Genomic DNA, 23,446 nt, shown 5'->3' on the forward strand with positions numbered 1-23,446 from the left:
GAGCAATGCAAGGGCTTCGTAAATCTGACCCCAAGTCCTTAAAGCCCAATGACGAAGCATCCAAATAGGGTCTTATACATTTGGCCTTGGATGTGGGATGTTGAAGAAATTAAGAGCAATAAACTAAATAAATACTGCATAGTTTCATGTGTGTGGACGTTTTGGATGATGCGGTTTGGACTTTTATTTGATAACAAATGACATGGCATGTAAGGAACAGCTGAATATAGGGCTTTATATAGGGGTCACCATGAGTTGCAGTTACGGCCCTTGGGTTGCAACCCTTGGTACAGTCTTTGCAGCCCCTGGAACCAGAGGATTGCCAAGAATTCCTGCATTTTCTTTATTCTGCTAGTGAATAATATTTTATTATTCACTATTATTGTAATACAAAGTTAGAGCACACCTAGGACGTTTGGTGGCAGCTGTGAAAGTAAAAATGGTTTTAAATGTATATTGTGCACGTGCTTGTGGGTGAGAGTTTGTTTAAGTGAGAGAGTGGGTAAGCCTGATTAAGCACATTAGTATGCTTAAATATGCGTGTGTGGGTGAAAATTAGTGAGTCAGTGACAAGTAATGAAATAATATTGTGTGAGATTGAGGCCCAGGTTTACTTTTCTTTGATGCAAGGCAACTTTGCACCAAAGTTGCTGAACTGCCTTGGGTCGAAGGGAAAGAGAAAATAATATGACATTTTTATTAAGACATGGCACTTTTTTTTCTCACCATACAGTGGTGCACTTTTGACAGCCATACGCAAATGCACACACCGTTGTGCCAGAGTGCAATAGTGTGTATTACTTTGGGATACTACTCAACGCAAAATTTTGTTGGTATGCTTGCCTCACAAAATTGATGCAATTCCAGCAAAAAACTATAAAAAAACAATCCCTGGGTGTCAGTAAATATGAAGTAGTGAGACTAACAGTGAATGCAAGTGAGTGAGAATAAATACGAATGAGTATAAGGGAATGGAAGAATGTGAGTGATAATGAATGAGTGAGTGTGAGTGAGATAATGAGTGTGAGTGAGTGAATGTGAGCGTGAGCGACAATGTGATGTGTTACTTGCATACCTGGGTAATTTCTGACATTTGGACAGCATGAACTGCAAAATTGTGCCACTGGCATATTTTAGGTTAATTTTGATATAAGGGGGCACCCACTGAATAAGGGTGCAGCGTGACAAACAGCTGACCCAGGCAAAATTAAAGTAGTTTTTGACATATGGGGGCACCCATACCACATTTAGAAAAAAATTGGATCAACTCATCAGAAATGTAAGGTTTCATTGACTTGCCAAACCATGAAAGGATTTGAATATGGAATGATGGCCCTTTCAGTGCATATGGCGTTTTAGCAAATTGTGAAAATGTTGCTTTAAAACGCATAATTTCACCCATTTAAATAAATGTTTTTATCACAGGGAGAAACTCCATAGAAGAAGTCTAGCTTGCTGTCTTTTCTTGCTCGCTATATTGTAGGACCAGTATTATGACCCAGACCTTTCACAGATCAAGTCGGCAGCATAATATAGAGGGTATCTAAAATAGACATTTGGCTGTGGTATTGTGTTGTACTAATCATGCTGTTATTATGGTACATCAGCGATGTCAAATGTTATGTTTTGGTCATGTGACATTCGTTTTGGGAAAAATAGGGTCAAGGGTCATATGATCACTTCCTATGATGTCTTTAAGGCCAAGGGTATGTGATGTTTATCCCGCGACCTCAGGTATTTTGGATAATCCATGCCCATGCTGTAAAAACGGCTTTACGTAAGGCTTAAGTCAAATTTATAAAAGACATGCCTTTAAGAGCGCTGTTTAGCACACTCATAATATTCCCAGAAAGCTAGCTACCAGGCTCAGTTATAAATGACGTTCTCCTTGCAATAAAAGCGGACTATGGTTTCAATAAGAAGATATCTTAACTCGTCGAAACACTTTCAAAGTAGAAAAGAAAAGGGCTCATAAAGAATACAGTTTAAGAGAACACAAGGGTAGGATCTGATATTCATGAAAGTGTGAAGGTCAGGCGTCGTGTTAAACGGAATGACTTCACTGGACAGTGTAATTGGATTGCTTAACAAAATGCTACGGTACGTAGCAGAGGTCAGAACTGTTAAGGGATCATAGAATAAGCTATACTCACACAGGGCATGTACATCCAAGCTCCCCATCACTCTAACAGTAATGTATTGAGTTATTGAGGTGTATTACTTCCCATAATGGCTGTGTCCTGTAATGAGTGGCCCGAATGAACATCTCTGGACTTGGAGTGCAGTTAATGCTGAAATAAAGATAAATGGTAAATACACGAGGTCCTTAGATCGCGTGTAATAATGTGCTCGTGTGCTTTCTTCTTATCTGAGCTAATGTTAAAATGCCTCTGAGAGAAATTCCCTTCAGCACGGAGCCTCTCTCATGCAAAATTCATTGCCACATGTATTTATTTGAGTTACTTCGGCTGACTGCTGCATGACTCCCAAGGCAGTTAAATATGAAATTGCTTTAAAGACAAAGTCAGACACATACAAAGAGTAGCAGTACTGTGGGTATGCTGTAGACTTCTCTATAGAAATGACAACAGCGATAATACATACATCTTTTTTTTTTGTTTTTTGTGCCAGGAGGACTTTCTCTCTCAAATTATAGCCACGCATTTACACATTTGAATTTCAATTTGATATTCAATTCCAATGTGTGAATACTTGATTGACATATTAGAGGAAAGTTGTATCGCATGAAAATCAGTAAACGGTCTCATTTTTCAGCACAACATGCAGCCTTTTCAGTAGCCAATCAGCGTAAGACAACACCAGGCAAGTCGAAGAGCATATTTGAGATAAATATTGGACAACATTGTGATAAGGGTTTATGCGCCTTACTTAAAATAACCCACATCTTCTGATACATCCCACAATTATAAAAATACACCCAAGCACATAAAGAGACACATGCACATACATATAACACATAGAGGCACACAAAAACATACCGACACATTAACACAAACATGCATATGAATGGTGAATTTAGAAGGCACGCACTATGTAATTGATGGCAGTATAGTAATAGTGGTAAATTGTGTTACGTCGTGAAAGGATGCTGCTGACCGTACTACCACACTTCCAGTTCAAATCACCTGTGCTCCCACCAACAAGCACCTTCAAATACTTGCTGCATCGCCCTCCGAGAAATCAGTGTCTCCAGTCTTGCGTCCCCTGGTGCTGCGCTCTCCATTTATCTCTGCTGGAGAGGGCCAACAGTCAAATGGAGTCAGTTCCACCATGAGCTACTTACACACTCTGCGGTAGACTTACAAGTTTGTCACATTGCTGTGCTGCACGGCCTGATAAGGAAAGGGAAAGTCAATATGGCACATTTCTGCCTTTTCTCTTGCGTTGGCACCTTTTTAGCAGCCTAGCGCCAGTGCAGGCACCCTTCCACCATGGTGCAAGGGTGCCTTGGTTGCCTGCAGGACTTTTTTGCACAGGAAGGGGTACCGTCCTGCACACAAACAATCCTGGCAGGCAACCAAGGCACCCTTGCACCATGGTGGAAGGGTGCCTGCACTGATGCTAGGCTGCAAAAAAGGTGCCAACGCAGGATTGTTTTTGTACAGGAAGGGGTACCTTCCTGCACAAAAACAATCCTGGCAGGCATCTTCCTCTTTCTATGTGTCCTACAAAATGCAGCACACATACAAAGAGGAAGTAAAGAGGAGAAATTGTGATATTTCTACTTGTTAAGCCTACCCTAGGACGGCATATATTTTCCCAGGTTTACCAATTCTTGTAAAGCGGGCCACCATTGAAAGGCTGTCCGAAAGAGACCACAGCTGTGTCTGAGCAGCCCTTATTGTAGGGTCATATATTCCAACTGATGGTTGGTCGGGTTCCTTTGAGGCCGTTGGATGAGATGGTCGGTCCCTCCGCCCCCTGCTTCTGACCACCGCATCATAATGTGGTGGTCAGACCGCGGGACCGGATGTAGGTCGGACTGCAGCCGACAGCCTGTTGGTTGTGAACTGACCGACATCGTAATAAGGCCCTATATTGCATACAAGCATAAATTGATCCCTAATTCTTTTTTCCACCCGACCTGCACATTTACAAGTTGAAGCTAGCTTTTTCAAATCCATCATGTAGTTTTCTACGGATTCCCCTTCTTTCTGACTTCTTTTACCAAAATGGTAATTTTCTAAAATGGTACTAACTTTAGGTAAATAGTGTTTGTCTGTTTTTTATATTAATATTTTGTACTCCTTCAAATCTACTGTATCTATATCTGCAACATCTGGTAAGTGGCCAAAGACTTCTTGACCCTTAGTACTTAGACAATGCAACAACAATGCTATTTTTCTCTCTGAACTTAATGTAGTACCACACACCCAGGCATATCTTTCAAAAAACGTTTTTCCATTTTTCCCATCCTGCATCCTCTTCAGATCTCCCGAGGTGTCTCCGGGAGCAACGGTGTTTTTAAAGTCTTGACTTGCAAAGTTTTAAACCCACCTACCTGCACAGTTCTTCCAGCGCCCCGGACCTAGCGCTCTGATCCTTCCTGGCTGCCCCCTGTCCTGCACGCGACCCAGACCGCCTCCGCTGATCGCCCCCTCCTTGCCTGACTCCTGGAGTGGGACGGGCGGCTCCACCATCTTGGGCGGGTCTGGGCTCAGCGCTGCAGTTCTTTGGCCCCTCCCCCCTCGACAAAGTACTTTAGGCGGTCAGCTGTTCGCGCGCCTATCCTGCATCATCTTCAGATCTCCTGAGGAGTCTCCGGGAGCAACAGTGTTTTTAAAGCCTTGACTTGCAAAGTTTTAAACCCACCTACCTGCACAGTTCTTCCAGCGCCCCGGACCTAGCGCTCTGATCCTTCCTGGCTGCCCCCTGTCCTGCACGCGACCCAGACCGCCTCCGCTGATCGCCCCCTCCTTGCCTGACTCCTGGAGTGGGACGGGCGGCTCCACCATCTTGGGCGGGTCTGGGCTCGGCGCAGCAGTTCTTTGGCCCCTCCCCCATTGCCACGCCCCCTCATTCTCCTTCCCATGTGTCCCTACTTAATGGTCACTCAGTCCCGGCCGCGCAGCGGATGAGCGCAGCGGGCGCGATGAAGGCGCGCCGAAGTTGCGCCTAAGTTAAGCCCGTCTGCGCCCGCTCGCGACGGGCCGGGACTAGGGGCCACCCACTCTGCCCCCTCTTTGGTGTATACCCCAGCCCAACTCACAGCTATTACTGCTGTCTCCTCACCTTCACCCTCACTTCTGCGGCATCTTGATACATTTGGTATTCTTGTCTATCCCCCTTCTTACCCGACCCCGGTCTTTCCCAGTCCCACTCCTCCCTCTGTCGACCCCTTCATGCCCCCTGTCCTTCTCTCCCCCCTGTCCCTACGGTTGCTTCCGCGTATCTGCTTAACACCCGCTCTGCTGTCAAACATCAGACGGCACTTTTTAACCTTTTGACCACTGATTCCCCTGATTTCCTTTTTCCTGACCGAAACTTGGTTCACCGCTGATTCTCTCCCCGACCTTCTAGCCATTCTCCCCGATACCTATTATGCCCTCCGAGCTGATTGTCCGGACGGCAAGGTTGGGGGAGGCGTGGCGATGATCATTCGGTCGACCCTCAAATTTCAACTTCTTAATCACCCCCCCATACTTAACGTGGACTACCTGGTGGCCCGTTCTCTCAACCTTTCTGCTCCCCTCACTGTTGTCCTTGTGTACCGTCCCCCTCAATCCATGCCTTCCTTTGTAGCTTCCCTTCAGGACCTTTTGGCCACTCTTGTTGTCAACAATTCCTCCGTCCTTCTGCTCGGCGACTTTAATTATTGGCCGGGCGATCCTAGGGAAGACCTTCCCTCGAAAGATTTCTCTGTCACTCTCCAATGCTTAAACCTTACACCCTATGTATCAGTCCCCACCCACGTCCAGGGTCACACCCTGGATCAAATCTGGTCCTCACGCCCTATTGTTTCCTCCCCTTCCATATCCCCATGTGTCTGGTCGGATCATTTTATCATCTCTTTCTCTATCCACCTGGGAGCGGTTGACAAGCCCCCCTTCCGAAAAACATTCTAGCCCGCAATTGGAACCGGACCGACCTTGACTCCCTTTCGCTCACTTTGGTTTCCTTTGCTCCTCACCTCACCAATCTTCCTCTCGAATCCCAGGTCAACGCCATTGGCACATGGCTTTCTTCCTCGTGCGATCTAGTCGCCCCGCTCAGAAAGATCAAGGCGGTCCGTCCTTATGACGCGCACAAATGGTTCTCTCCAGAGCTTAAAACACTCAAACTCGACCTCAGGCGGTTGGAACGCCATTGGAGATGGAACTACTGCCCCTCTTTGCGCGCCAAATACAAATCACTCCTCATTGAATATAAAAAAGCGATCCTAGTGGCTAAAACTGCATATTTCACTGAGAGAGTAGCTCTCTCGGCAAACAAATCTCGCGAAATTTTTTCTTTGGTTCACAACCTTGCCACCTCTGATCGCTCCTCTCCTAGCTTGGTCCCCTCACAGTCCCTCTTTTCCTCACTTAATGACTTTTTTATCGACAAGATAGTGAAAATTAAGGCCAACATTCCTACCGTGCCTCAACCCTGTCCCACCCGTCCCTCCCCCCTCCCTCTTCCTCCCTCGTTCTTTCCCCCCCCATCTCCACTGATCTATTTCTAAAACTTTTGATCAAGGTCAAGTCTGGCTCTCCAGCGGACTGCGCGCCAGCACGCATTCTTAAAACTCTTTTCACCAACTGTCCTGCCCCCCCTCTTGCCCTTCTTAACTCCTCTTTGGTTCTTGGTTCTGTCCCTTCTCTCTTTAAATCCGCCATAGTCCTCCCTATTCTAAAAAAAATCCGGTCTGGATCCCTCCCTCCCCTCTAACTTCCGCCCTATTTCTCTTCTTCCCTACCTCGGTAAGATCCTTGAAGCCTATGTCACCTCCTGCCTCTCCACTTACATAGAGGAGAACGGCCTCCTTGCATCCCATCAGGCGGGATTTCGCCCGGGCCACTCCACGGAGATGGTGGTCCTCGCAGTTTTGGACGAGCTCAAGGGAAAGGCCGATTCTAACCTCCCCCAAGCTCTGGTCCTTCTCGATCTGTCCGCTGCGTTTGACACGGTTGACCACTCCATTCTTCTCGACCGTGTCAGCGTAGCGGGCATCCGGGGCGCGGCCTTCTCCTGGCTTGCGTCCTCCCTTTGGGATAGGTCCCAGGCAGTTCATCTCCCCGGTTTCTCTGCCCCTTCCCGCCCAGTCACTTGTGGTGTTCCCCAAGGCTCCTCTCTGTCCCCCCTTCTTTTCAATCTTTATATCCATCCCCTTATCACCTCTCTTCTTGAGCTGGGGGTCTCTGTGTACAACTACGCAGATGACCTCCAGCTCGTTTTCGATCTTTCTCCTACCCCTGATTCTCTCCCCAAGTTTTGTTCCACCTTAGCTTTATTTCTGACTGGATGAGCGCCAATCATTTGAAGCTCAATCCAGACAAGACGGAACTTGTCCTCACTGGTGGTCCCTCCAACCCTTGGTCTCCTGCACACTGGCCCCTTTCTTTTGGGCCCCCCCTGTGCCCGTCTCCTCTGTTCGCACTCTTGGTATTAAAGTCAGTCATGACTTATCCATGCACAGTCAGATCATCTCCGTCGTGTCCTCCTGTTTCCTGTCTCTTCGCTTAATTCGGAAAATCTCACGTTTCTTTTCCACCGATGCACTTAAAACCATAGTCATGGCCCTTGTTACCTCCCGCCTTGACTATGGTAATGGTATACACAAAGGGTTAAACCCAGTAAAGTCAAGGGACCTGGGTGATTAAGTGGTATATAAGAAAGAGGTCCCAGACAGAGAACTGATATTTACAATTTTAAACAATTATTTCCAAAAAAGACAGATAAATGAATGCAAAAAGATTTATTTCAAATTTGCATTGTAACCATTCATTGGTTGAATTTCATCAACATCACAATACAAAATTCTTATATAAGTGCCCACATACACAACAAGGAGGGGGGTGAAGTGAGGGAAAGTGCCAAGGTTTAAGAAGGAATGGGGAAATGGTCAGATTCGTTCGTGATACGTATTCATCAAAACTCAATAAACAAATGTTCATGTGATTCCTTGATCCAAGGTCCACGATACTGTGCTCTTATAGAGTCCACGATAAAATTGGTGTAGACCACCTAGCTCGCCTTCAGCTGCTTTAGTCTAGCTTGGGGGTAGGAGTTGGTGAAGATATTGGCGTCTACGTTTCGACCCACAAAACGCGTAGGATGTTAGTCCTTACAACGGGGTCTTCTTCAGGACGGGATGGTTGTGGGTGGGCAACCTCCTAAAAAAACAGTTGAAAGATTATTTAGTACACAGCTACCTTGTTGATACATACAAGGCAGGTGGATAATTAAAAAAAGGGGGGGGAAAGGGGGAGGACATGTTGTCTTCTATCCACTGAACATATCGAGTGTGGAGCACTGCGATTGGAGGCGACCTCCATAGTCATTTAAAGTGTAGTGAGAACTCACCTAACATACACAGGAAGATGAACCACAATAGATTCTTGATCCTGATGGTTCCCAGAACTTAAGGTTGTATTCCTAAGTGGAGATCATAAAAGAAATCATGAACATTAACGGGTCATGCACAGACGGCCCAAAGCTTTCGCAATCACCTCTCTTGGGTTTACTTTAAAGTAAATGCTACCACTGTGGTTATGCCAGCTGGGATTGCCAACCTACCCATTAGTAAACTGATGCCGGTGACGAGGGAATATGCCTGCCAGGTGCGTATCTCAAAACGGAGTATAATTCAGCTGCGGGGGCTTCGGCGTGTTGTTCAACAACCTATTGTGAAGTATGATTCAAAAAGATTTTTAAACAAATCATACTGTATCTAAATACACCGTGCAATCCCCAATATGCCTGTATTACCGCGGTATTGTTGTGACCATACACACCGAGATAATCGTACCTCGAGTATCCAATTTAAATTGTAAGCTGTCTTGGCTTTACTGGACAGGTGGACTATATTGCTCACGATTAGTGTAGGATCGTAATAGGCGGCTCACTGAAGTGCCTGCTAGTCCAAAGAAAAACCACACTGGCGTTATTATCGTAGTTTATTAAAGGGAACATCTTATAAGCATATCGCTTCAAGGGCCAAAAAACATGTATACCGCACCTTGAGTTCAAAAACTTGTGATGGTTTTATATCTTCCTATATGTTCTTAACAGAGCCCTGCTAAAAAACGGAGACATAGTCAAATACAGGCTACCTTTACTTAATTACATTGTGATCATTAGTGAACCTGGGAAACCTGAAAGTCTCACCTGGAAAACAAGTCAGAAAATTATTTGTCGTTTAGCGCATGGGCTGTATTATCAATGGATCCCCATGTGGTATAATTCTGAAAATTAAAGGGGTCGAGATAACAGAAAAAGGGTAAACTATTGATGCAAAAACGTAGTATGCTAGCCATAGCGTGTTCAATAGTGCATCAAGAATGCAGCTCACCTTCAATTAATCGCCACCAGAAAGGAAGGTATCGGCGGTGACCATCTGCAAAAAATCCAAATGACCCCCGTGTTATAAACGGGCTCCTAATCCTCGGTATCGTAATCATTGGCACACTGTGTTGCCGCCTCTCACCTGACACCGCCGCCGTGGGGCTCAAAACGGTTCTACTTCCAAACTTAGCCGCGCTGTCACTAGCCTTCGCTCTGTGTAGAGAGAAACTTCCTGGTTGGAACGGGGTGGGCGGGGCCTTCTCCCGAGTATTTTTTAAAGGAAATGGAAAAAAGATTGCTCTTAACTCACAGCGCAAGTGAATAAGCAGTGGCTTGGTATTTGAGCCCAAATACAAAGGCATTATTCCATCTGGCAGAAATAATTGCGGGGACATTAGAAATGGGTTTATCGAAAGGTTGCCCAAATTATCACGCACGAAATAGCATTAACCTAGATTACTATAGATATATGTAAATTTAGACAGTTGTAATCTTGGCAATATATGTACACAAAAATTGTTGGTAGCGCCATTGGCAGTTGAAAATCTGCAGTGCAAATTACATGTTAGTCAGAATACTTGAACAACATCCAAAAGCAATACAGTGCATCATTTTACCAGCAGTATTTTTTTGTAATACTAATAGTGTCCATCGGGTATTTGTACATGTGTTTCAGTGTATGTGAATTCTTAACATTTGGGGCTATTTTTCCAAACGTCCAGCCCTTGGGAATATGTACAAATACCCGATGGACACTATTAGTATTACAAAAAAATACTCAATGGTAACCCTGTGCATCAGTTGCTGTGTAAATGATGCATTGTACTGCGTTTGGATGTTGTCTGTGTATTTTGAGTAATAGGCGATTTGCATCCCCCTTGCATCTACTGCTGGTAAAATGATGCACTGTATTGCTTTTGGATGTTGTTCAAGTATTCTGACTAACATGTAATTTGCACTGCAGATTTTCAACTGCCAATGGCGCTACCAACAATTTTTGTGTACATATATTTCCAAGATTACAACTGTCTAAATTTACATATATCTATAGTAATCTAGGTTAATGCTATTTCGTGCGTGATAATTTGGGCAACCTTTCGATAAACCCATTTCTAATGTCCCCGCAATTATTTCTGCCCGATGGAATAATGCCTTTGTATTTGGGCTCAAATACCAAGCCACTGCTTATTCACTTGCGCTGTGAGTTAAGAGCAATCTTTTTTCCATTTCCTTTAAAAAATATTCGGGAGAAGGCCCCGCCCACCCCGTTCCAACCAGGAAGTTTCTCTCTACACAGAGCGAAGGCTAGTGACAGCGCGGCTAAGTTTGGAAGTAGAACCGTTTTGAGCCCCACGGCGGCGGTGTCAGGTGAGAGGCGGCAACACAGTGTGCCAATGATTACGATACCGAGGATTAGGAGCCCGATTATAACACGGGGGTCATTTGGATTTTTTGCAGATGGTCACCGCCGATACCTTCCTTTCTGGTGGCGATTAATTGAAGGTGAGCTGCATTCTTGATGCAGTATTGAACACGCTATGGCTAGCATACTACGTTTTTGCATCAATAGTTTACCCTTTTTCTGTTATCTCGACCCCTTTAATTTTCAGAATTATACCACATGGGGATCCATTGATAATACAGCCCATGCGCTAAATGACAAATAATTTTCTGACTTGTTTTCCAGGTGAGACTTTCAGGTTTCCCAGGTTCACTAATGATCACAATGTAATTAAGTAAAGGTAGCCTGTATTTGACTATGTCTCCGTTTTTTAGCAGGGCTCTGTTAAGAACATATAGGAAGATATAAAACCATCACAAGTTTTTGAACTCAAGGTGCGGTATACATGTTTTTTGGCCCTTGAAGCGATATGCTTATAAGATGTTCCCTTTAATAAACTACGATAATAACGCCAGTGTGGTTTTTCTTTGGACTAGCAGGCACTTCAGTGAGCCGCCTATTACGATCCTACACTAATCGTGAGCAATATAGTCCACCTGTCCAGTAAAGCCAAGACAGCTTACAATTTAAATTGGATACTCGAGGTACGATTATCTCGGTGTGTATGGTCACAACAATACCGCGGTAATACAGGCATATTGGGGATTGCACGGTGTATTTAGATACAGTATGATTTGTTTAAAAATCTTTTTGAATCATACTTCACAATAGGTTGTTGAACAACACGCCGAAGCCCCCGCGGCTGAATTATACTCCGTTTTGAGATACGCACCTGGCAGGCGTATTCCCTCGTCACCGGCATCAGTTTACTAATGGGTAGGTTGGCAATCCCAGCTGGCATAACCACAGTGGTAGCATTTACTTTAAAGTAAACCCAAGAGAGGTGATTGCGAAAGCTTTGGGCCGTCTGTGCATGACCCGTTAATGTTCATGATTTCTTTTATGATCTCCACTTAGGAATACAACCTTGAGTTCTGGGAACCATCAGGATCAAGAATATATTGTGGTTCATCTTCCTGTGTATGTTAGGTGAGTTCTCACTACACTTTAAATGACTATGGAGGTCGCCTCCAATCGCAGTGTTCCACACTCGATATGTTCAGTGGATAGAAGACAACATGTCCTCCCCCTTTCCCCCCCCCCTTTTTTTAATTATCCACCTGCCTTGTATGTATCAACAAGGTAGCTGTGTACTAAATAATCTTTCAACTGTTTTTTTAGGAGGTTGCCCACCCACAACCATCCCGTCCTGAAGAAGACCCCGTTGTAAGGACTAACATCCTACGCGTTTTGTGGGTCGAAACGTAGACGCCAATATCTTCACCAACTCCTACCCCCAAGCTAGACTAAAGCAGCTGAAGGCGAGCTAGGTGGTCTACACCAATTTTATCGTGGACTCTATAAGAGCACAGTATCGTGGACCTTGGATCAAGGAATCACATGAACATTTGTTTTTGAGTTTTGATGAATACGTATCACGAACGAATCTGACCATTTCCCCATTCCGATTCAGAAAAGGGGGTGGTGATGAACAGAGTGCCTGAATTAAGCAGACCACTCTTACCCAGTCCAAAGATCAGGGCTTGATCCATCACTGTTTTTTAGCTCACTGCACCATCCCAGCTCAGAACTTGGCTATATGCAAATTAGTCTGTTCCTGTCCCAGTGCATGATGGGAACAGGGCAAACCAAACTACCAAGCCAATTCTTATACTGGGAAGGAAACAAGCTTCCGGGGACCGGTTTCTGCCATTTCAGGCGTCTTCGGCCCGGCTTGCTTGAATCCTGATGGTGCAATGAGCAAGGGACTCACATCTGAGTATACCCTTCCACGCTTATGGTGGACAAAATGATTCAGAAAAGGGGGTGGTGATGAACAGAGTGCCAGAATTAAGCAGACCACTCTTACCCAGTCCAAAGATCAGAGCTTGATCCATCACCGTTTTTTAGCTCACTGCACCATCCCAGCTCAGAACTTGGCTATATGCAAATTAGTCTGTTCCTGTCCCAGTGCATGATGGGAACAGGGCAAACCAAACTACCAAGCCAATTCTTATACTGGGAAGGAAACAAGCTTCCGGGGACCGGTTTCTGCCATTTCAGGCGTCTTCGGCCCGGCTTGCTTGAATCCTGATGGTGCAATGAGCAAGGGACTCACATCTGAGTATACCCTTCCACGCTTATGGTGGACAAAATGATTCAGAAAAGGGGGTGGTGATGAACAGAGTGCCTGAATTAAGCAGACCACTCTTACCCAGTCCAAAGATCAGGGCTTGATCCATCACCGTTTTTTAGCTCACTGCACCATCCCAGCTCAGAACTTGGCTATATGCAAATTAGTCTGTTCCTGTCCCAGTGCATGATGGGAACAGGGCAAACCAAACTACCAAGCCAATTCTTATACTGGGAAGGAAACAAGCTTCCGGGGACCGGTTTCTGCCATTTCAGGCGTCTTCGGCCCGGCTTGCTTGAATCCTGATGGTGCAATGAGCAAGGGACTCACATCTGAGTATACCCTTCCACGCTTATGGTAAGAATTGGCTTTTGTAGTTTGGTTTGCCCTGTTCCCATCATGCACTGGGACAGGAACAGACTAATTTGCATACAGCCAGGTTCTGAAACTGGGATGGTGCAGTGAGCTAAAAAACGGTGTTGGATCTAGCCCTGATCTCTTGACTGGGTGAGAGTATTCTGCTTAATTCAGAGACTCTGTCCCTCACCACCCCTTGTTGTAAATAAACATTTCCCCATTCCTTCTTAAACCTTGGCACTTTCCCTCACTTCACCCCCCTCCTTGTTGTGTATGTGGGCACTTATATAAGAATTTTGTATTGTGATGTTGATGAAATTCAACCAATGAATGGTTACAATGCAAATTTGAAATAAATCTTTTTGCTTTGACTATGGTAATGGCCGGTACATGGGCATACCTGCCTACGAATCCCGTCGTTTACAGGCCGTTCAAAACCAAGCTGCTCGCCTTATCCTTTCCCTTCCTAAATCTTTTCACATCACCCCGGCCCTCAAGTCCCTTCACTGGCTTCCTGTCCGTTTCAGATCCTTTTTCAAATTGGCTTGCTTAGCTTTTCGAGCTCACTCCCGCTCTGCTCCCTTGTTCATCACTTCCCTCGTCTCCTCTCATGCCCCTTGTCGTACTCTCCGTTCTTCCTTTCTTTCTCTTCTTCATATTCCTCGCTTCTGTAAATCCAGAACGGGGGGCACCCGGTTTTCAGTCCTGGCCCCCCAGTTCTGGAACAGTCTTCCTCTCTCCATCCGTTCCATCCCCATCTACACCCATTTCCGCAAAGCCCTCAAAACTTTCCTTTTCTCCCTGGCATTCCCTTCCTAGTCTCCCTGGGTCTCCTCTGCTGAGTTCTGATCAGGTCCCCAGCGCCAGGAAGCCGCTTGGCCGCAGTGCGCTCTATTAAATATTTTATTCATTCATTCATTCATAGGTGTTCTGTCAGGAGTTGTTAAGAAAACAGGATGTGCTGTATGGTTTGCACTGTGAATACTTTACAAACTCTTCAAAGTGTAATGAAACTCTGGCACCCAAAATGTGCTTGAAGCCTTCCCTGAAACAAAACTACTAAGCAGAGTGTAGGAAATGAGCCTTTTTTCAGTGTTAGCACAAACTTTTTGTCTTCTTCCTCCTCTTTTGGTGACCCTCCTTTTTGTTGGCCTTATGATTTTGAGCACTTTGCCACTTCTAGCCAGTGCCAATGTGCTTCTCCCCTAAAACATGGTGATACAGCATACTTATAGGTACCGTGTAAAGTGGTATACCATATAACTAGGACCTGTAATCCAAATGATACTAGTGTTCCTGCAGCACTAGTTGTGCAACACACAGAAGTAGCCTTTCAAAACTGCCTCATGCCAGCTGTGTGCAGTTTACTGCCATTTCGACTTGACATTTAAAACCACTTGCCAAGCGTTAAATTTCCCTTTTTATTACACATAGGTCATTCTTAAGGTAGGCCCTAGGAAGTCCTTTGGGCAGAGTGCAATTAAAAGATAGGACATGTACTTTTAAGTTTTACATGTCCCAGTAGTGACAAACAGTTACATTTGTATTTCACTGCTGTGAGAGCTACTCCTCTCATTGCCTAGGATTGGGAATTCCTTAAAATACTTTTAAGCTCTAATTCCTGATTAGAAAGGAGTAGCTAAATCATGTTTAATATCTTTGGAATGGTAATGAAAAAATCCTCTTCAGTTGTGAAGTTGGACTTGATATTACTGTTTTAGAAATGCCACTTTTAGAAAGTAGACATTTCTCTGCTCTTAACTTTGCTCTGTGCGCCTGCTGCCTGTCTCCAATACACGTCTGGGGTGGGTGACAGCTACACTTTATGCATTCCCTCTAGACAGGCACAAACACAGGAAGGTGAGGCTCACATGTATTCTGAGCAGTCATCTGCTTTCTGAGAGGTCTTCCTGGGCAGGGAGGAATGGGATGTGTTGACACTTACACTTCAATGGGTAGTGTCCTGTCCACACAGAAAGCAATTCTTCACCCCTCTCACTGATAGCCCGGCAGACAAGGTTGAGTTGAAAGGGATGCTTGTGCACTTCAGAGAATTTCTTTGAAGTTCCCTCATATATCAAAGGCTTGTTTGGGTATAAGTACTTGGGTCTGCTCCTACCAAATCAATGCACTGCTGGACCTGCGAAGAACTCTCCTGGAGTAAAGACTGCTGTGCTGTAAGGATTGCCACTTTGCCTTGACTGACTGTTCTGAGGAACTGCCACTCTGCGTTGCTAAGCTACCCTGCTGCCTGCTGATCCCTGCCCTGCTGAGGACAAGGGCTGGACCCATCTCACTTACATCCATCGTGATTCCAAGGGCTCTCCTATTTTATGAAGTCTCAGAGATACAAAAGACTCCCTGCAATTTTGTTGGTGCAGGTGGGCTTCACAATTTTATGAGTCCTACCCATGCCTGAGGTGCCCTCTCCAGTCCTGGGCCTCAAACGTGGGTTCTGCATCTGTTTTGCTACAAAAACAAGACATTGTCACCACTGTGCCAGTTGCATACATACTTTACACATTGCCTCTTAAGTTAAGCCTGCCTGCTCTGTGCCAAGCTACGAGAGGGTGAGCACAGGTTGATTTAAAATGAGTATCTATCTTACCCTGACTAGGATTGTAGTCCCTACTTGGACAGGGTGTAAACCTCTGCCAGCTAGAGACCCAATTTCTAGCACAAAGATTGTACCTTGTATCTCCAAAAAGATAGGATCACCATATCTGCAAGTATGTTTTTGTACCTTGTGCTATTGTCCTTAAATGTGCAAATCACTGAAAGATGTAGTTCAGAAATATGGATTTACATTGATACTCTGTACTAGTAGTCCACACTAATGGCTTTAAGTGTGCATATCACTAAGAACGTAACATCCGTTACATTCACTCAATGTCTTTTGAGTGTGCAAATCATTGAGACTATAGTGTAGAAATATCTCTTTTCCTTGAAGAAAGATCTTTAAACTTGGCTGGCCATTTGAGATTCAGGCAGGAAATTCAAAATTGCTCAAATTTGCTAAGCCCAAAAGGAGTTTATTAGCTGCTTTCCACCTAATATCTTTTCTTTTTCAATTCAAGTCATTTAGGAAAATCAATTCTCCCATATTGTTTTTCAAAATCACCCTCTTGTATAATGGACCATGGAGGGCATGAAGAATGGGTTAGAGACATGGGATTTGACAATAGAGGGCAGGCAAGAGGTAGCAAGGGCACCAAGCTGATCTTACTGAGAAGATGCCAGGAGTTGCAGCAGCACAATACACAACACAGGGCAAGCAGGAGAGGAGTGCAGCTCAATGGACCATGGAAAGTAATAAGCAGGGCACAGGGCCATGCACACAGACAACATATTTCATGCAAAACGGACCTTGGAAGTCAGGAGGGAGCGGGAGTGACATGCCAGTGGGCCATGGAAGGACAGAGGGAGGAGATCATGGCAGAGTGTCGGGTGGGCCTCAGCCAAGCCTACCAGTGCTAGGGGTTCGCCCTTCTCTGCACACGTCCTCAGACCAATAGGAAAGAAGTTGGCATGGAAACTGGAATATGAAACAAAGCTTTAATTAATAAACGTCATGAGGTGGAACCAATTCACACAACACCCTTTGGTAGTGAATGAAGTAGCACAGTGAACAGAAGAAGCATGGTCCTTTTATACCCACACAGGGGCTCAAAAGAAGGCGGTACAAGTACAGAAGAGAAGGGTTACATACATAAAAGGTCATACAGAAATGCACAGTCAACAAGTGGGAGGAGCTAGCAATTGCTAATTCTAGTAAACACATCCAGACAGTAACACACTAAGGGCAGGTGCACGGACAGTCACAGTCTCTTTTGCGCATGTGCAGAGTGGCAGAGCCTAAATATAGTCTGTCTCTAAGCAGAGTACAAGAGCAAATGACCGCAAGGTAGGACAGAGCACATGGTGAGCACATGGCAGACAAGATGGCTGCCGAATACAAGATGGCTTCAGCTAAATGCTAACCCCGATCGCTGCCAAATTACAACAGACATTCGTTCATTTGGGGTATCTAGGTTCATATCCTGTACATTGATGTTCATCATTTCAGTGACCTCTTTATTTAATAAACGTTGTGCTTTCATTTCAGCAAAATTTCGCTTGGCAGGTGTACAGGCAGGAATACAGACGGAGCAGAGCATTGGACCACATTGTATACATACACAACATATGTAAATAGTATCATGAGTATTACACATAGGATGGTCCGTAGCTTCCAGCGCCAAGTGGCAAAAAGTGTCCAAATCCAGCTAGTAAAAGTCCAAGTGCCAGTCTCTGGATGAATTTCGATTCATAAAGGGGGGTGGTGATGGACAAAGTATCTGAATTAAGCATAACACTCCTACCCAGTCAAAAGATCAGGGCTTGATCCATCACCGTTTTTTAGCTCACTGCACCATCCCAGTTCGGAACCTGGCTACATGCAAATTAGTCTGTCCCTGGCCCAGTGCATCATGGGAACAGGGCGGACCAAACTACCAAGCCAATTCTTTACTGGAAAGGAAACAAGCTTCCGGGGACCAGTTTCTGGCATTACAGCCGTCTTCGGCCCGGCTTGCTTGAATCCTGATGGTGCAGTGAGCAAGGGACTCACATCTGAGCATACCCTTCCACGCTTGTGGTGGCCAAAACGATTCATAAAGGGGGGTGGTGATGGACAGAGTATCTGAATTAAGCATAACACTCCTACCCAGTCAAAAGATCAGGGCTTGATCCAACACCGTTTTTTAGCTCACTGCACCATCCCAGTTCGGAACCTGGCTACATGCAAATTAGTCTGTCCCTGGCCCAGTGCATCATGGGAACAGGGCGGACCAAACTACCAAGCCAATTATTTACTGGAAAGGAAACAAGCTTCCGGGGACCGGTTTCTGGCATTACAGCCGTCTTCGGCCCGGCTTGCTTGAATCCTGATGGTGCAGTGAGCAAGGGACTCACATCTGAGCATACCCTTCCACGCTTGTGGTGGCCAAAACGATTCATAAAGGGGGGTGGTGATGGACAGAGTATCTGAATTAAGCATAACACTCCTACCCAGTCAAAAGATCAGGGCTTGATCTGTGGTAAATAAATAAATTATTACCGGATCTATTTTTCAGAATAATCAATAAACAGGTAGCTCAATAAATAAGAGTCAAGATTCGAGGTAGCTGAAGTTTACAGGCTTTAATCAGGCATAAAGGACAGGAACAGGACAGCCTGTACGGGAATAGGATGGCAGCTGCCGGGGGCAGGATCTGGGAATTGGCTAGCAAACTTTAATATCCGTGCACAATATATATAGTTAAACAAAATAAATTACATTCAATACAGTAGGCGTAGCAGTAGGCGTGGTTCGTAACAGTCGCGAAAGATAAGGGCAAAATGATGTAACAAGAAGGCGTGTACAAGGCGTATACATAGACATGTGATGCAAACGTAACAGAATATGTCATAAACGGGGCGGAAACATGGAGGGGGCTACCTGAGCAGCTGGGACCTCTAACCTAGTGGTGCGCGCAAACTGGCAATGACGTGTTACCAGGGAGAACTGGGGGCTATGACTTCTACGCTAGAAGAGGAGACTAAAGTCTGGAGTGTCAGAGCGACATGTACCCAGGCATATCTAGTATCTGGTGTTTAGAGTACATGTTGATAGAATCCAAAAGTTATCAGGGTAAAGGCTAACAGACACTAAGACTGGTGCATGCATTATTCTACATGTATTGTGCGTGCGGGGAATATTCTATGAATATTAATACAGTATTTCTTTTAAATGGAGACATAAAGGCTAGACCATGACGGAAACTATTGATGCGATTCAGTAGCTTAGGAATGCAGAGAAGGAGGGCTGAACTGATAACTAGAAGCATAACATACTCTTGGCAGACTGGGAGGCAGAGCCAGGCCGGGCCGGGCACTGCGTGGCAAGAAGTAAGCTAAGGGTCAGGGATGCAGGTGGGGGCTGTATCGTTCCTCGGAGGGTTCAGGAAACAGGAGCTGAATCTGAGTCCGGGCCCTTTTGAGGCCTAGAAACGGGGACAATTCAATGAATTAACGTGCACACTGTAAAATGTGGCAACGTAGGTTTACATGGGCCTAATAGTCGTTGCTTTCACGAAGACTGGAAACTGGCATACTAGAGATGGACACAACTGTAATTGCGTCTTTAATCGATCAGAGGGGAATACATGCATATCGATCATGCACATATGACATAACATGGGGAACACGTAGGCACATATGACATGGCAAAATTTACTTTTCCACATTCCCTCCTTGTGCCCTACGTTTCCATCAGGACACATCAATATTCATGATACCATCTATCATTTCATATAGCATCATTTGTTCGTCTCGAATTGTCTTGGAACGGGACTTAGGACTAGGAATACAAGAGGTAGCGCACATGCCGCAAATCGCAGGGCCACATTGTATACAGAGGCAGCAACTGAATATGATCATTACTGCAATACCTAGAAATGACAATACTTTCCATCCCCAGGCAGATATAATACTCCAGAGCCAACCGGACCATGTCCAGGTGCCTGGATTCTGGTGTAACTGATGGGCAATTTTATGAAGTCTGGTTATAGCTGAATAAACAGACGGCGCGTTATTAGGAATGAAAATGCAGCAACTAGATCCGATGACTCTACATGCTCCTCCTCTATCGGCCAGTATGACGTCAAGAACGAGACGATTTTGGAGCACGACAAATCTCATAGCAGATTGCTCTTCGGTTAAGTTACCTAGAGCAGAAGTAGTCTCATTCACTACTGCTTCAAGGGTTCTGGTTAATCTACGTATTAACTTACTATTCTGGACAGGGCCTATAAAGAAGAAGAAACCTTTATTAAAGTCTTGATACTGTTCTAGAGTAGTTTCAGTTTGATCGACAATTGGGGACTCGATCTCCCTTCTATGTCTGACGTGTACTAGATGTGTGTTTCTGTGATAATCAGATGGGGCTAGAAAAACTGGTGGCAGTAGGAAGGCAATGTAACATGTTCCATCCCAATCGAGGGGCAGACGAACATATGCGGTCTGACCACAAACAAAATAAGAATGACGTGAGGCTTTGAAAATAGATTTCCCACTGTCACCATACTCGACAGTAGTAATACAATCACAAGTGCGGAACCATTCTTTCTGACACATAATTCGCCTTTGACTGGTAGTACTGAAATAGCAGGCAAATCTGGAGTAGTATCGGACTGAACATTCAGGACCATAAAATTCGAGGAATAATTACCTAAATTATAAACTTCATTTTCTAGATCTAACCCTGTTCTATGGGAGAGACCTTGCTTGTCTGGAAAACATGTTCTGTTCAGAAGGGACATATCATTGGAGGATGACGTTAACGTGGACCATGCTCCACACGAACCATTATGTGAAAACGGATATGGAAAGAGTGGCAGAACTCCCTTCGGTGTCTGGAAAGGGGGGAGTCGACCACACACCCAACAATTAGTAGCATTGCTGGTCTGGTGTGAATAGTGTAACATTCTAATAAATGTATTATTTCGCATAGCAAGACGATAGGATAACTCGTGAGGAGGCAGATCACTAAATGTGTGCTCTACTGTAGCATTAGAAAACTTATTTACATGAGAAATTGGAAAACATAAATGTAATGCATAACTTGTGCAGGTAACCATTAAACTTAGAAACAATAAGAAACTTAGAATGACGATACATCGTATAGAGTTTTGACTAACTCTCTCACTATGGGGGTCTATCTCATACATGTCAGGGACCTGTCTAACCGTTTCACCCGAGAGGGACTTAGACAATTAAACTGGCTGACTTATTTTACTAGACCGAAGCTTTTCTTTATACTCCTGTTGCGGAGTTTTCTCTAACAGAGGAACTTTAAGTTCCGAATCAAGTTCAGAGTCTGGTTTCAGGCAGTCTTTAGAAATGTCCTTTGCAAATGTCTTTTCACGAATTCCATGGAACTTCTTTATATGGGACAGATGGACCCACCCCTTGCGGCCCTCCAACTTCACGGCCGTGCGGGTGGTCAGAAGAACAAGTCGCGGCTCCTTCCAACGAGGCTCCAGTGGACTTGAACGATCAAAGTTCCTGACGAGGACAAGGTCGCCTGGAATGACCTCATGTGGTTTCACTTCAGTATTGTCTGGAAATGCAGCGGCAACCTGTGAACGACAAGAGTGTAGGGCAGACATCAAGGAAGCTAGGTAATCTGTCAACATATTACTGGAAACATCTGTAATACTGCGGGGTCTAGGTGTACCCCACATGTTTGGAGGGCGGCCGAATACGACCTCATAAGGGGACAGACCTGATCTGGAATGTGCAACCATCCTCATAAAAAATAAAGCAACTGGCAGGGCAACTAGCCAGTCTACACCTTTCTCTTTACATGTCTTGGCAATACGGACTTTCAGGGTCTGATTATGTCTCTCTACGAGACCGGCTGCTTCAGGATGGCGCACACAATGGAACTTCCACTGGTACCCTAACAAAAGGGAAACATGTTTCATTAACTCGGATGAGAATGGCTGGCCGTTATCAGAATACACGACCCTAGGGAGTCCATAACGGGGAAAGAATTCACGAACCAACTGCCTGGCAGTGGTCGCAGCTGTGTAATCTGGAACTGGATATGCTTCTGTCCACCTGGACAAAGCGCATACAACTACAAGGACATACTTGAAACCTCAACATCGCTCCATCTGAATATAATCCATCTGGAGGACTTCAAAAGGGTGGTCAGGAGGTTGGAATCCACCTTGTTCCACCGGGACACTTTTACCTGGATTGAACTGACAACATATCATACAAGTACGGACTTTCTGCTTGGCTGCAGCTCGTAAGTGCTTGTTGAACCAAAGGTTCTGAATACTGTCTAACATAGCTTTTTCTCCTAGATGTGCTGGACTATGTGCGGTATTGATAATGACTTGAACCATAGAGTCGGGGAGAAACCATGTGGCTTTTCCCTTCGTCACCCATCCCTGATCTGTCTGGACCCCTCCTTGTTCGGACCATTTCTTGATTTCTTCGGGAGTAGCATGTAACTGTATGTCTATGACATCTTGTGTAGGGTCCTTAACTGTCATACAAGTAGTCTGTTCTGGAGTGGATGTCTGTGCCGTGTTAACTGGAATGTCTGGGGTCTGAGCTGTAAGCTTGGCTGTTCGATCGGCTAGATCGTTACCTTGGGAAATGATGTCAGTAACTTTCGTATGTGCTTTGCACTTCATGATAGCGATAGCTGTCGGTAAATGTATTGCATCTAACAGAGCTTGAATGAGGAGACCATGCTGAATCTTGGTTCCATGAGAAGTCATGAAACCTCTCTCCTGCCAGAGCACTCCGAAGTCGTGTACAACTCCGAATGCGTAACCTGAATCTGTATATATGTTTACTTTCAGGTTCTTGGCACGTATGCAGGCTTGGGTCAGAGCAACTAGCTCTGCTGCTTGAGCAGACAGGGTGTCAATACGGTGTGTTTCTATAACTTCGGTGTCAGTAGTCACTGCATACGCGGCTACTAGTTCTCCTGTACTAGTTCTCATACATGAACCGTCCACATAAAGTGTCAGGTCGGGATTAGGTAATGCAATGTCTGTCAGGTCTTGTCTTGGCTTGGTCATAGTGTTAATAACTTCCACACAGTCATGTGTGGCAGGATTTGAAGTAACTGATGGTAACAGTGTAGCAGGATTTAGAACGTTGCAGCGTCTGATTTCTATGTGTGGCTGGAACAGTGTCAGTTCATAACCTGTTAAACGTGCAATTGTCAAGTGCTGAGTCTGTGTTCGGTTTAAAAGAACTTCCACGGAGTGTGGGACTTGTACTGTCAGGGAGTGTCCTAATACTATGGAATCACTTTGTCTGATAGCTAGAGCTGTGGCTGCAACTGACTTGAGGCACGCAGGCAAAGCCTGGGCTACTGGATCTAATGTGCTAGAAAAATA

Source organism: Lissotriton helveticus, chromosome 9, assembly GCF_964261635.1.
Source record: "Lissotriton helveticus chromosome 9, aLisHel1.1, whole genome shotgun sequence".
Taxonomy (NCBI): Eukaryota; Metazoa; Chordata; class Amphibia; order Caudata; family Salamandridae; genus Lissotriton; species Lissotriton helveticus.